At 38.6% G+C, this 15620-nt stretch overlaps 1 pseudogene; it reads left to right on the top strand.

The window, feature by feature from the left end:
* The first annotated feature begins 8789 nt into the window (after positions 1–8789).
* On the top strand, positions 8790–14629 carry LOC116214405 (annotated as a pseudogene).
* Positions 14630–15620: the final 991 nt, after the last annotated feature.

A 15620-nucleotide genomic window follows, 5' to 3' on the forward strand; every position in this document is an offset into this window, starting at 1 on the left:
TTGGACATGAATCCCGTGATCAACAAAGATTCATTAACATGATTCAAGTTATAGAAGATTCCGGGCAAGGCTAAATTCAGTAAATGTTTGAGGAAGCTTCTAAAATATTTTTTGATCAAGAGAAGATATCATCATATTTGTTTAAAGTTTAAGTCTCATGGAGATATTTTCAGGATATTTAGATTTCATATCTTTATAGATTATGTCACATCTCTATCGATATTTTAGGTTTTATTTTCCTTATCTATAGGAGGAGATATAGCCAGATTATGATTACTTTATATTTATATATATTCATCTTAGTGAATTTTAATAAAAAATGAACATTCAGAAAATTGTGAGAGTATTCTCTTTGGTTCTTGAAGAACTAATTCGAACTTATCGGAAATTTCCGTGGCGTTCATCATCGACTTATCAAACGGCTTTCCATCACCGTTTGTGGCGTCTTCCTATATACTGAGGTTCTAGTTTCGCAATAAACAATGGGTTGAGGTCAGTTATACCAAGGTTCTTGTTTATGTTGTAAACAACGGGTCGAGGGTTTGTGATGCGAACCTCGACGAACCTGCCGCGAGACCCAACAACAATAGAATGAGATCAAACCCGGGATCGTCCAATGAAGGTTTCAAGGATAGGGAATATTGACCCAATGACTATAAAGAGCAACAAACCAATATTATGAACAGAATATTGACCCGCTAGCTATAAAAAGTTAGAAACCAATATTATAAATGTTGGGAATCACAAGTCATCACACTTGCAATACCGGCAAAGTTGCTGTAGAACAACTTAGAAAGAAACCTCTCTCACAAAGTTGAATGAAAACTGATCTATCTTTTCTAGGGAGGTTACATGCCTATTTATAGAGAGATTCTAACGGATAACCTAAATGGGCTAATGGACTTGGCTAAAATAAATCTTAAGTGTAATGAGCCCAAAAATGAAATAGGCCTAAGTTATTGAAAAACAACTAAATTTAGCCCTTTGAATTTCTAGAATATGAACGGTCGTGGCTTCTAATTCCACATGCAGCCCGCCCAAGAGCTTGACTACTCCTCCATGGACATGCAATAACAGCCCTTGCATGGCTCGTTGAATTCGCTTGGCTCGTGCTCTTGTACTTGCTCTAGTTGGCACATGCTTATCCCAAAGCTCGCCTTCATGCCCGACCTTGTCATCTTGGGATTTTTCCTCATGCTTGTGCGAAGGGTCCTCTAGCTGGATCATATCATTCCCCCTCTCTTCAAAAGGATTCGTCCTCGAATCTATGACAACCGACTTGATGGATGACTGTTCTAGGGGCATTTATTTGAGAAAGACATTCTTGAATTCCTCACTTTTCTCGCCAATGGAATGCTTGATTTGAAGTTGCTCTTCATCCATTTGGTTAGGTGGAAGCGGCAGTAGCGTTACGTTCAAACCATAGCTATCTAAGAATCGAGAAGCATTGTGACTATTCTCTTTGTCGTTGGGTTGAAACTCGATTGTGGGTTTCTCTTTTATTGGCTTCAAGGCTATTTTCTCTTCCTTCTTCGTCGAAGAACCCCACTTCAATTTACAAGAAGATGAACCAGAAGCTTCGTCATAGCCATCTAGCAACTGTTCAATCTACTTGTCTCGCCTTTCCAACCGATCGTAAATCAAATCAACCATCACATTTATGCGCTCAAATTGTTGCTGCATATCTCATATCATCATGTTGTAATCAGTTCCTCTGTTATTTTGATTATTTCCACTGCCTTCTTGTGGCATGATGAAATATGCAAGTGAAACTTTAGAAAATAGAAATGGACCTCACAACCACTCGCTCACGTGTTTGTACTCAGATTAATGTCACTCAACACTCGTGTTTCACTCAATTTTAGGCTTTTACCCTCTGATATACTCACCACTTTTGCCTTTTTTTTTCTCTCTAGATTTTCTCCTCAAAGTTCCTAAGGCCGTTTGGATTCAAAGTTAAAGTTATTTTGATTTTGATTTTGATTGTGGAAAAGGACAAATGAGATGTGATTATAAATTTGACTTGGAAAACGTGTATTTTTGTTGTGTAGTGTGTTGAGTTAAAGTTAAAATCAATTGTCTTTGAATCCAAACGGGGCTTAAGAAACTAAGCAATTCAATCGCAAGAGTAAAATCAATTGATTAGCCCAAAGCACTTATAATCATTGATTTCAAAAATTGAATTAAATTTAGGATCCAAATCTAAACGAGAAAGGAAATAATGTGGTAAATGAAGTTAACGAAATAACTGAGATGTACAAGGAAGATTTGTGGGAATAAGGAAACAAGAGATTTATGGAAAGTATCGAAATGGAAGGAATGAATGATTCTAAGAGATAAGAAAGGAATATGATAGGAAAATATTCAATTGAAAGGAAACAATATTAGATTTCCGAACGGCACTTTATATGCCAGTGGTCCATTAAAGTAAACAATAATATATATAAATGAAGGTAATTCAAGGATAATGACAGATATAGAAGAAAATAACATGAACTTTTGGAATTCCCTTAATTAGTAGTGATATCTAAGGAAACTTCTTCCACCAAAAAAGTTCAGATTTCACAAACAATTGCTATTTCCTTTATTTTTTTCAACTTTTTTTCCTTTTTTTTCCTCTGTATTTTTTTTGGACAAATTTTCTTTTCTTTGTTTTTTTTTTGAGATCTCCAATAAGATAAGTTGAAACTTTAAGGTTTTTTAGAACAGTTGGAATCAGCCAACAAAAATCACTTCTATCAACGATTTACGAACCCTAAGAACAATGGATAACAAAAAATGAAATAGGATAAGTGAAACCTGGATTGGAGCCAAAGCTCTGATACGAAATGATGCGAACCTCGACGAACCTGCCGTGAGACCCAACAACAATTGAATGAGATCAAACCCGGGATCGTCTAATGAAGGTTTCAAGGATAGAGAATATTGACCCGATGACTATAAAGAGTCACAAACCAATATTATAAACGGAATATTGACCCGCTAGCTATAAAGAGTTAGAAACCAAATATTATAAATGTTGATAATCACAAGTTATCACACTTGCAATATCGGCGAAGTTGTTGCAGAACAACTTAGAAAGAAACCTCTCTCACAAAGTTGAATGAAAATTGATCTATCTTTTTTAGGGAGGCCACATTCCTATTCATAGAGAGATTCTAGCTGATAACCTAAATGGGCTAATGGGCTTGGCTAAAATAAATCTTAAGTGTAATGAGCCCAAAAATGAAATAGGCCCAAGTTATTGAAAAACAACTAAATTCAGCCCTTTGAACTAGGATCATCTTCTAAATAGATTTCTAGGATATGAACGGTCGTGGCTTCTAGTTCCACATGCAATCTGCCCAAGAGCTTAACTACTCCTCCATGGACATGCAATAACAGCCCTTGCAAGGCTCATTGAATTCGCTTGGCTCGTGCTTTTGTACTTGCTTTAGTTGGCACATGCTTATCCCAAAGGTCGCCTTCATGCCCGACCTTGTCATCCTGGGATTTTTCCTCATGCCCGTGCGAAGGGTCCTCTAGCTGGATCATATCACATATACTTGCTACGGTGTCAATGGTACAAGAGTGATTGATCGTTGATTAAGTACAAATGAGTGTTTGTTCGTAAAGCCATCATGCTTCACACGCCTATCAAATTACCATGGACGCCCTAGCAAAAAGTGTCCTGTTTGCATCGGTACTACATCATACAGCACTTCATCTTCGTATTTACCGATTCGAAATGCAACTAACACCTCCTTTTTCACCCTTATCTCACCACTATCATTTAACCATTGCAACTTCTACGGCCTAGGGTGCTTCAACATGGACAGTCCCAATTTTTCCACCATGGTTGTGCTTACGACATTAGTACAACTACCACAATCAATAATCACATTACATACCTTGTCTTTAATGTAACACCTAGTGTGAAAGATGTTCTTCCGCTGTACTTCTTCAACTCCCTTTGTTTGCAAGTTCAATGCTCTCCTTGCCACCAATGTCAAAGCATCTGGAGCTAAATATTCCTCCTCGGGAATGTCCTCCAATGGGGGTATGTCATCGGGATCACTCTTTCTTTGGAATGATGGGATTTTTATCTTAATACTACCCAAGTTATTGTAGTCCTGATTCCTAACTTCTCTAAACCGCCCTCCACGTCTCCTATTACTAACAACCGAATCCCGATCATCTTCTTCATCAAAACCAACCCCATAATTCTCTTCATCTTCAACCCTCACTTCCCTCAGTTGAACTCTTTCCCTCCCACGTGCATTAGGAGCGTTTCGTGGCTGCTCCACACGTGTGTTCTCCATCCGATCTATCCGTTTATGAACCTACTCTAACTCCAACCTCATCACACGCCTCATCTCACTCATCACGGCCTCTATAAGTATTTTCGAATCAGTCAATTCCGTAGCGCCTTCGAGAATACTCTTAGAACTGTTGTGAGACATGATTGCTACAAAATAAAATTAGAAAGAAAGGACCTCACAATTCTCTCCCATACGTGTTTACACTCAAGAATGAGAATCACTCTACACTTGTATTTTCACTCAAACAAACGTGGCTTTTAACCCTCTAATGTTCTCGCAACTCCCGCATTTTTTCACTCGATAATTCTCTTTCAGATCTCTTTAAACAAAACGAATAATTCTCCAAAATTTCCAGCAGCAATTCACCAAGAACTTACCAAGGAAAATTAATGATCAAAGGAAATTTAAGGAAGAAAGGAAACAAGAGAGAAGGCAACTACTATGAAGGATTAAATAAACCAGAATGTTATATGTAATTCTGGGAACAGAATCAATGTAGATCACAAAGAAAGGGAAATAACAACTTTAGAATTGTCTGATGCAAAGAATTTGAATCAAATTGACTACAACAGCTACTTTCTTTTCTTTTGTTCTTTCGTTTTTTTTTCCCAATTTTTTTTTGGCCGATTTTTTTTGACTAATAACAATCCTGAAAGAACAAACTTGACGAAACGAAGCTCAACAAATTGAAACGAAAACCTGATTTGGAGCCTTGATGCTTTGATACCAAATGATGCGATTCCCATTAAGAATGACGAAACCCGACAATTAAAGGAACCCAAGATCATTCCACGATCAGATATGATTGACAAACCCTTGACCCGTTGTCTACAACATAAACAAGAACCTTGGTATAACTGACCTCAACCCCGTTGTTTATTGCGAAACAATAACCTCGGTATATTGGAAGACGCCACAAACGGTGGTGGAAAGCCGTTTGATAAGTCGATGATGAACGCCACAGAAATTTCCGATAAGTTCGAATTAGTTCTTCAAGAACCAAAGAAAATACTCTCATAATTTTCTGAATGTTCCTTTCTATTAATAATTCGCTAAGATGAATATATATAGACATAAACTAATCCTAATCTGGTAATATCTCCTTCTATGGATAAGGAAAATAAAACCTAAAATATCGATAAAGATATGAAATCTAAATATCCCGAGAATATCTCCATGTGATTTAAACTTTCAACAAATCCGATGATATCTTCTCTTAATTATCAAATATTCTAGAAGCTTCCTCAAACACTTGCTAAATTTAGCTTTGTACGGAATCTTCTACAACTTGAATCATGTTGATGGATTTTTGTGGATCACGCAATTCATGTCCAATAGACCTCCACGAATTTGCTTGAGCCCAAACTTCTTGAATCAGGCCATTGAGTTCATCTTTAAACATCTTTGCTCGTGCTCGCGTAATCGGTCCAATTGGAACTTGAATCGGTTGGCTTATGTACCCGAAGCAAAAAAGGCGGGTTTATGCACTTGGAGCAAGAAAATGGGGCTTATGGACCCGGAGTTATAAATGGTGGGCATATTGACTCGCAGCTGCAAAAGGCGGCGTTATGGACCTGGGGCAGTACACGGTGGGCTTTTGAACTCGGAGCAGAAAAAGGCGAACTTATGGACGCGGAGCAGGAAAATGGGGGCTTATAGACCCAGAGCTATAAAAGGCGGGCTTATGAACCTGAAGCAGTAAAATGCGAGCTTACGGGAAGAGTGTTTACCACATGTTGAGTTTGCTTATAACAGATCTGTTCATTCTGCTACTAAATTTTCACCATTTGAAGTTGTGTACGGATTTAATCCTTTAACTCCATTGGATTTATCTCATTTACCTTTGACTGAGCATGTTAATTTAGATGGAAAAAAGAAAGTTGAATTTGTCAAGCAGATTCATGAGAAAACAAGACGCAACATTGAGCGAAGAACGGAGCAGTATACAAAACACACCAACATGGGCCGTCATAAGCTGATTTTTGAACGCAGAGATTGGGTTTGGTTGCATATGAGGAAAGAGAGATTTCCGGCGCAGAGACGTTTCAAACTGCTTCCAGGAGGAAATGGTCCTTTTCAAGTCTTGGAGCACATCAATGACAATGCTTATAATCAATGACAATCAAATTTGTTTGAACTTTAAATTTCATAGAGATATTCTAGAAATATTTAGATTTAATATCTTTATAGATTAAGTCATATCTCTATCAATATTTTAAGTTTATTTTCCTTATCTTTAAGAGGAGATATGGCCAGATTAGGATTACTTTTGTGAGACCGGTCTTGACCAAATGCACATATATAGGCACACATATACATATACATATGCACATGTATATAATATACCATAATTTGTGGCTGGATCTTTAAATGTATATAATATACCACAACTTATGGCTGGATCTTTATCTATATGAAAAAAAAGCGAAAAAGTGAGAAGTCAGATAGAGATGAGTGTAGAATGGGCCAAGTGGCCTCCTTTTCAGTAGCCCTTTTCTTCCCACCGCCTTTGACCATTTTTGACCACCTTTTTTTTTTATTCTTTTCTTCCTTATTTAAGCCATACCCTCCCTTGCTTTATCCCTAGCTGAGAGAAAACGAAAATGAACCAGAAGAGAGAGAGAGAGAGAGAGAGAGAACTAAACTAAGTTGAGAAAATTCTTGGAGAAGAAGAAGAGGAAGAAGACTAAGTTGGAGTATTGATTAGTAAGTTGATTATTTATGATTTAAACATTCATATTTACTATGTTGTACATAGTTTGTGGCTCTTCTTGCATCCATCTTAGGTGATCAAGTTTCAAAAGGTTAGTTTACGGGAATTTAGTTAGCTTTCCTAGCTGATATAGGTTGAATTCGACATATTTGGAGTTAATCTCATGTTGTTTTGGAATGAGTTGGTCACTTATATAAGCTGAATAATTCGGTTGTAAGGCAGGGGGCAAATTTCTTAGTTGAGTTAGGAGGTTTCTAATACACATAGCTATGCCCTTCTGAAAATCTATATATACATATATAGATGTAGACAAGTGTGTGTACATATGTATATATATGCATATATTTTGCTCTTTGAGCTGACTATGAATTAGAGAAGGGATCTGATTTGAGAATTTATCATGCATTATAATGATATCATGTGATGGATTGATTGAATAAGCTCTTGTTTATTTGTATTTTGGAACCAAAGAAGTACTTAAAATTCCTTGCACTCTTCTTGAATTTGGCTGATCAAATTGGTCATCCAGTTGATATATATTGCAACGAATCCTAAGTTGATATAATTTGAGGAATACACGTGTATATCATTTTGCATTGTTCCCTATTTAGAGAGTTAGTCAGGAACCGAAAGGGATAGGGAAGAAGCATTTATTAATTACAAACATCTTATATTATAGCTACATCCATGAAATAACACGGGAGATAAATTGATGTGCTTCAGATTGCAGCCCAACATGCAATTGAATTTTCGGGTCCAGACACTCATTCTAGAAGACTCCAAAATAAGAATTTAGCTTAATTAGATATTGAGTTTCCTATATTGCTATGATATAGTTTCCCTTAATTAGATATTATTTCCTATATTAGCTTGAGTCAGCAATCTTAAGTTTCCTATTTCAAATTATTGCATTACTCTATTTTAGGAAAGTAATCTAGAGGATATCAGATATCAGTTTCCTATATTATTAGGTGTTAGTTTCCTATTCTAGAGTCAATGGAGGTGTATTCTCTCTATATAAATATGCACCTTATTGTAAGAGAAGAAGAGACAGACTTTGATGAACAGACTTTGATGAATATTTGAATGAAATTGCTTAGAACGTTTCTTATCTTTTCTTATCTAAACAAGTTCATTGTTTAGTGGCGAAAACCTCGATTCTTATCGTTCTTCCTTGAGCGTGGCGAATCAACCCAACTTTTCTTACTCGTGGCGAGTCATCTTAACGAGTGAGTTTTGTTGGTTCTACCCTCCACCCTTCTTTCTTATCAATTTCTGGTTCGTGAGCCTATCATTTGGTATCAAAGCGAAGGTTCTATCCTTGTTGGCCGAGTGAAACACGTGTGCTTGTGTGGATTTTTTATAAATATGCATTGATTATGGCTAAAAGCAATCCTGAACGAGTTCCAAGAGGGTTTACTTTCGACCAAGACTTGCCTCTCACATTCCAGCAGACGCGAGAGGAGTTCATTGCACGGCTCGAGTGAGTGACCCAAGCCCTCGAGAGTTTCAGTGGAATAAGAAGACACCAATGGGTGCAGAAGGATTATCCCCCAAAGAGAATTCCGACTTTCAACGGAAGCATGAGCGCTGAGGAATACTTGGCATGGATTTCGGATGTGGACTGATTCTTCGACTACTACGGCATCCCGGATGATGGAAGTCGAGTTGTTAGAGTTGTTTATCGGCTAAGAGGCAAAGCGTCTACTTGGTGGGAGAAATTGGAAAATAATCGTCTTCAAGATGGAAGGAATCTGGTATTTACGTGGAGGCACATGAAGCAACTCTTGAAGGTCAGATTCTTTCCTTTGGGATACGAAGAACGCCTCTATGAATCTGAAGACGGTTGCATAAAGTCTACCTATCCTCTTAAGCATGGAAAAACAAATGCTTTTCCTATGACAATTGTTGATGTCGAGGAAAAAGTACAACTTGAAGAAGCTTCTATGAAGGGTGACAAATTTAATGAAGAAAAAGTGGAGTCTAAGAATGAAGCAGCTCAAGCGTCACAAGATAATAATGTTCTGGTCGAGAATGATTTAGCGATTGGCAAGATTATTCGGGAGGAACTAATTTCAAAGTCTGAAGAGAAAGTCCAGGCTGAACTATTTTTAGACCCCGGCCAAGTGGAACTTCAAGAAGTAATTGCTATTAAAGATTCGTCGATGGTGTTTCATCCAATCGAGGCAAAATTTGCCAAAGCATATACGACTCAACCGAGGAAGCAACAGTTTAGGCAACGAGTTGATTGGCGAGGAAGAACAAAGAATCTGATCTATGAGGAATTACAAGAGAGGGTTCGTACAGAAAAGTTGGTCATTAAGTGGCAAGCTAAAAAGAACCGAAACGCACACATGAAGACAAGCAGAAGATTGACAAAGACTCGAGGACGCGTCTTTTTCCAACCGAGAGGGAATGATGTGCTTCAGATTGCAGCCCAACATGCAATTGAATTTTCGGGTCCAGACACTCATTCTAGAAGACTCCAAAATAAGAATTTAGCTTAATTAGATATTGAGTTTCCTATATTGCTATGATATAGTTTCCCTTAATTAGATATTATTTCCTATATTAGCTTGAGTCAGCAATCTTAAGTTTCCTATTTCAAATTATTGCATTACTCTATTTTAGGAAAGTAATCTAGAGGATATCAGATATCAGTTTCCTATATTATTAGGTGTCAGTTTCCTATTCTAGAGTCAATGGAGGTGTATTCTCTCTATATAAATATGCACCTTATTGTAAGAGAAGAAGAGACAGACTTTGATGAACAGACTTTGATGAATATTTGAATGAAATTACTTAGAGCGTTTCTTATCTTTTCTTATCTAAACAAGTTCATTGTTTAGTGGCAAAAACCCCGATTCTTATCGTTCTTCCTTGAGCGTGGCGAATCAACCCAACTTTTCTTACTCGTGGCGAGTCATCTTATCGAGTGAGTTTTGTTGGTTCTACCCTCCACCCTTCTTTCTTATCAATTTCTGGTTCGTGAGCCTATCATAAATTGATGCATATTTTTACTCTTATTTAGTATATTATCTAACCCTTATGTTTAAACTAAATAAGGGCTGAGGAGACCGAGACTATACACCTGGAAAGCTCGACCCATTGAGCTATTATTTTCAGGGGTCTTTGTGAGTACTTTCTTCCATTGTAAAATGATAGTAAATATTTATATGTATGGTTATAGATAGGAAGGTGGCTGAATGATTGAGGTTGATGTATATCTTGAGTATGCTTGTGATTGTTTAACAGTAGCCATTGGGACCGTTGGACCCGGCGGATTATAAAAGGGGCTTGATCGGCCGCCGAACTCGACGAAATATAAATAGGGACTTGATTGGCTGCTGGACCCGGCAGAATATAAACAGGGGCCTGATCGGCCGCTGGACCCAGCGGAATATAAATAGGGGCATGATCGGCCGCTGGACCGGCGGAATATAAATGAAGGTCAACTCTTACCGCCAGAGGTTAATGGGCGGCCTCCGCTTATGAGATATGATATATGAATGAACAGATAATTTCTTTGAGGTATGCGGGGTCACGGTACCGTCATAACTTGTCATAAGGAAATGCGATCCCATGGCTATATCGTTGATTACTTGTGATTGGTTGTCAAATGAGTGGTGGAAGGGATGATATTGGTAATGGATTCCATATTATGGTAGAATATGTACATATATATATATATGTATATATATCTATATGTGATTGATTGCTTGTGAATCGTGATAGTAATGTATTAGCTCATTTTACTTTGGAATATAGTACTCACTAAGTTGCAGCTCACTCCCTGCATACTTTTTTCCAGATGAGCTAGAAGCTAGGCTAGCCGCACAGGAGTACTTTTGGATAACGGTGATCAGCGCAAAGGATTTTGGTAAGTAGGCCCACCCATAGTATATGTAGTAAGTGTTCGTAAATGTTACAATCCTGTTACGACCTGAAACTTTTGTTTAGTTGGTTTAATAGTATGGTTGTTGCTGAACACACTATTGAGAGCATATATGTACATTAGAATCCGTTAGATTGATTATATATTCATGTAGAGCATGCCGAGTTAGTTTAAAGGTTGGATGTGTTATAGAAGTATACTATATATATATATAAGAAAACTTTTCGTTCAGTCTGTGTTACAAAATGGTTGCAACTGAGTACTCTTTGAGAGTTTTATGCATATATCAGAATTAGTTAGGTGGTTATATGTTTATATAGAGCTTGCTGGGTTAGTTCAATGTGTTGGGAGTTAGGAAAACAGATTATACATATATGAGTTGCGTATATGACAATGGATATTAAGGAATAAAGGGGAAACTCTGCTATAAGTTTCGGGTCGTGACATTTTTGGTATCAGAGCCTAGGTTATAAGATTCTGTAGACTTAGTGCACCCGATCCCCGCTCTTTTTAATTAGCTGCGGCCCCAAGACGGGATATATCTCATAATTGTGTTTGTTAAATGCTTGACTAACTTGTGTATTGCTTAGGAAATTAGCAATGGGACCCAAACGTGCGAGGCGGGGTCGACGTAGGTACCGCACAACCGAGAATTTAGCTGATCAGAATGCAGCTGAGCCTATAACAAAAGATCAAGTGTCTCAAGCTCCTCAAGAGGCTGCTGAGGCTCCCAGGAATCAAGATCCGCCAATCCACCAAACATTAGCCGCCATGACTCGTCTAGTTGAGCAGCAAGCACAACTAATTGAGCAACAAACGGCTTTCTTCCAGAGGCAAGCAGCACAGCCGAGTGCATCCACATCTCACATGAAGTCACAATTGACGCCATATGAAAGGTTCAGGAAATATGGTCCATCTAGTTTTTCGGGAAGTGTTGATCCGATAGAAGCGGAGAATTGGATAACTGGAATGGAGAGGATTTTCTCAATCATGGAGGTTTCAAACACCCAACATGTGGCACTTGCGACATTTATGCTAGAAGGGGATGCTCAGTACTGGTGGGAGGTTACTCAGAGACGACTGAACACAAACTCTTCACACGTTATCACTTGGGCTGAGTTTACGCAAGCATTTTATAACAAGTACTTCCCAGCCTAGTTTCGGCGAGCTAAGGAGAGGGAATTTTTGAATTTGAAGCAAGGGGACCTCAGCGTAGCTGAATATGAAGTAAAATTCACCAAATTGTCACGTTTTGCCCCGACATTGGTAAGTGATGAAACTTCCAAATGCAGTAGGTTCTTGGATGGATTAAACCTCAATATTAGGTCGCGCGTTTTCGTTCTGGAGATCCCATTATTTTCAGATCTGTATAATAAAGCCATCATTGCTGAGGAGGACTTACGAGAGGAAGTTCTTCAGAGGGAACAAAGTAGAACTCGGCCTAGTAGCTCAATTGTAGAGGGTTCCTTCCGACCCCCAAAAAGAGGCGGGTTTACGCAGGGCTTCAATTGAGGGAAATCAACATATAGCAGTTTCCACAATGGTCTCATGAAGATAAGGGCATGAGAAGTCAGAGTGGCAGGATTTATGGTGGAGCTAACTTTCCAAGGCGTCAAAATTGTCAGAATTGTGGTCAATTTCATTCCGGTGCTTGTCAAGTGCAGTCTGGGAGTTGTTTTCATTGTGGACATCATGATCACTTGAGAAACAATTGCCCACAATTAAGGGGTGAAGGGGTTACTTGTTTTAGATGTGGCATGAAGGGACATGTACAAAGGAATTGTAAGCAGCCTATAGTTGCGGCATCTAGCAGTGCTAGTGTGGGCAATAGACCATCGGTGGTGAGAGGCCGTGGGCAGATGAGTAGCAATAAGAGTGTGCAAAGCTGAGGGGGCGGATCGAAGGTGAGCTCAGCAAGCCAGGCAAATAGACCAATGACACAGGGTAGAGTATTCACCTTAACGAAGCGGGATGCAGAAGCTACTCCTACTGTTGTGACGGGTACGTTAAATCTCTTTAATAAACCTGCTAATGTACTTATAGACCCAGGGTCCACTCATTCATATATCTCATTTTCATATGCATTCTGATAGACCACGAGAGTTATTAGATAGTCGTATGTCCATAGCTACACCGACCGAGGAAAGTGTGGTAGTTGGGGAAGTGTATCGCAGTTGTGGGCTACAGTTAGGGGATAAGGAAATGTTAGTAGATTTAATACCCTTAAGTATTTGGGATTTTGATGTTATCCTCGGGATGGATTGGCTTGCTTCTCACCATGCTTCGGTGGAGTGTTTCAAGAAGGAGGTTATCTTTAGAATACCGAATGAGCCTGAATTTAAGTTTCATGGAGATCAGTTGGGTGTTCCATTCAATGTTATATCATCTCTCGAGGCGATGAAACTTTTGAAAATGGGGTGTGAATGATATTTGACACATGTATTTGCTACCGAGATCCACTCACTAGAACTTAGTGAAATTCCAATGGTCTGCCAGTTTCCAGATGTTTTTCCTGATGACTTACCTGGCCTTCCTCCTGATAGAGAGATTGAGTTTACTATAGAGTTAGAGCCCGGTACTGCCTCGATTTCCCGCTCACCGCATCGTATGGCCCCAATAAAGCTCAAGGAATTGAAAGTCCAGCTACAAGAATTATTAGAAAAAGGATTTATCAGGCCTAGTGTGTCTCCTTGGGGTGCTCCAGTTTTGTTTGTGAAGAAGAAGGATGGCTCATTCAGATTATGTATAGATTATCAACAGCTGAATCGGGGAACGGTGCGCAATAAATATCCTTTACCTAGGATAGATGACTTGTTTGATCAACTCCGAGGTGCTATCGTCTTCTCGAAGATCGATCTTAGATTGGGATATCACCAGCTGAAGATTAAGGACTCTGATGTGCCCAAGACTGCTTTTCGCACTAGGTATGGACACTATGAATTCCTTGTGATGCCTTTCGGGTTAACAAATGCTCCAGCACCTTTTATGGATTTAATGGATAGAGTCTTCCAGCCATATCTTGATCAGTTTGTGGTGGTTTTCATCGATGATATATTGGTATACTCGAGGAACCGGAATGAGCATGAAGAACATCTCCGAGTAGTGTTGCAGATTTTGAGAGAAAGAAAACTTTATGCTAAGTTTAGCAAATGTGAGTTTTGGTTAGACCGAGTGGGATTCCTCAGGCATGTGATTTCAGGTGATGGTGTATCAGTGGATCCCACGAAGATTGAAGCTATCTTGAATTGGAATCGCCCTACAAGTGTAACAGAGGTGAGGAGTTTCCTAGGATTAGCTGGTTATTATCGAAGATTTGTGGAAGGATTCTCCCTTATTGCTGCACCCCTGACTCGATTAACGCAAAAGAGTGTGAAGTTTGAATGGACAGATGAGTGTGAGCAAAGTTTCTAGGAGTTGAAGAAGAGATTGACCACTGCCCCAGTGCTTGTTATTCCGTTCACTGATGAAGGGTTTGTGATATATAGTGATGCATCCCATCAAGGCTTAGGTTGCGTATTAATGCAAAATGGCAGAGTGGTGGCTTATGCATATTGGCAACTAAGGAATCATGAGAAGAATTACCTGACACATGATCTTGAATTGGCAGCTATGGTATTCGCTCTCAAACTTTGGAGACATTATCTGTATGGAGCAAGATGTGAGATTTATACAGACCACAAGAGTTTGAAATATTTGTTCACTCAGAAAGAACTCAACTTAAGACAGAGGAGATGGATGGAATTAATTAAATATTATGATTGCACGATCAACTATCATCCAGGGAAAGCAAATGTCGTGGCAGATGCATTAAGTAGGAAATCAATAGCAAGATTAGCAGGTATGTGGAGTGTTCACGACACACTTATTAATGAATTTAGGTCATTGGAAGTTAAACTAGAGGCGACCAGTTCTGGAACCTTGATGGCTATTTATGATGTGAAGCCCGTGCTAATTGATCGAATTCGAGAAGCGCAACAAGTAGATCCATTTTTGGTAGAGATGAAAAACAAGATTAAGGAAGGCAGAGTAAAGGAAGACAAGAAGTTTGAATTTCTTTTGAAAGAGGATGACACACTTATGTTCGGGAATCGAATCTGTGTACCTGACGACATTGAAATAAAGAGAGAGATTCTTGCGCAGGCTCATAGCTCACCATATGCAATGCACCCCGGAAGCACTAAGATGTATTATAATTTAAAGAGAAGCTACTGGTGGTATAACATGAAAAAGGAGATAGCCGAATATGTTGCTAAGTGTCTAGTATGTCAGCAGGTTAAAGTAGAACATCAACACCCATCCGGGTTATTACAACCTCTTCCGGTACCTGAATGGAAATGGGAGAAGATCACCATGGATTTTGTCTCGGGACTTCCACGAACACGAAGAGCGCATGATTCTATATGGGTGATATTATCAGATTTGTTTGAACTTTAAATTTCATGGAGATATTTTAGGAATATTTAGATTTCATATCTTTATAGATTAAGTCATATCTCTATCAATATTTTAAGTTTATTTTCCTTATCTTTAAGAGGAGATATGACCAGATTATGATTACTTTTGTGAGACCGGTCTTTACCAAATGCACATATTTAGGCACACATATACATATACATATGCACATGTATATAATATACCATAATTTGTGGCTGGATCTTTAAATGTATATAATATACCACAACTTGTGGCTGGATCTTTATCTATATGAAAA

This window comes from Punica granatum, chromosome 7, assembly GCF_007655135.1.
Source record: "Punica granatum isolate Tunisia-2019 chromosome 7, ASM765513v2, whole genome shotgun sequence".
Lineage (NCBI taxonomy): Eukaryota > Viridiplantae > Streptophyta > Magnoliopsida > Myrtales > Lythraceae > Punica > Punica granatum.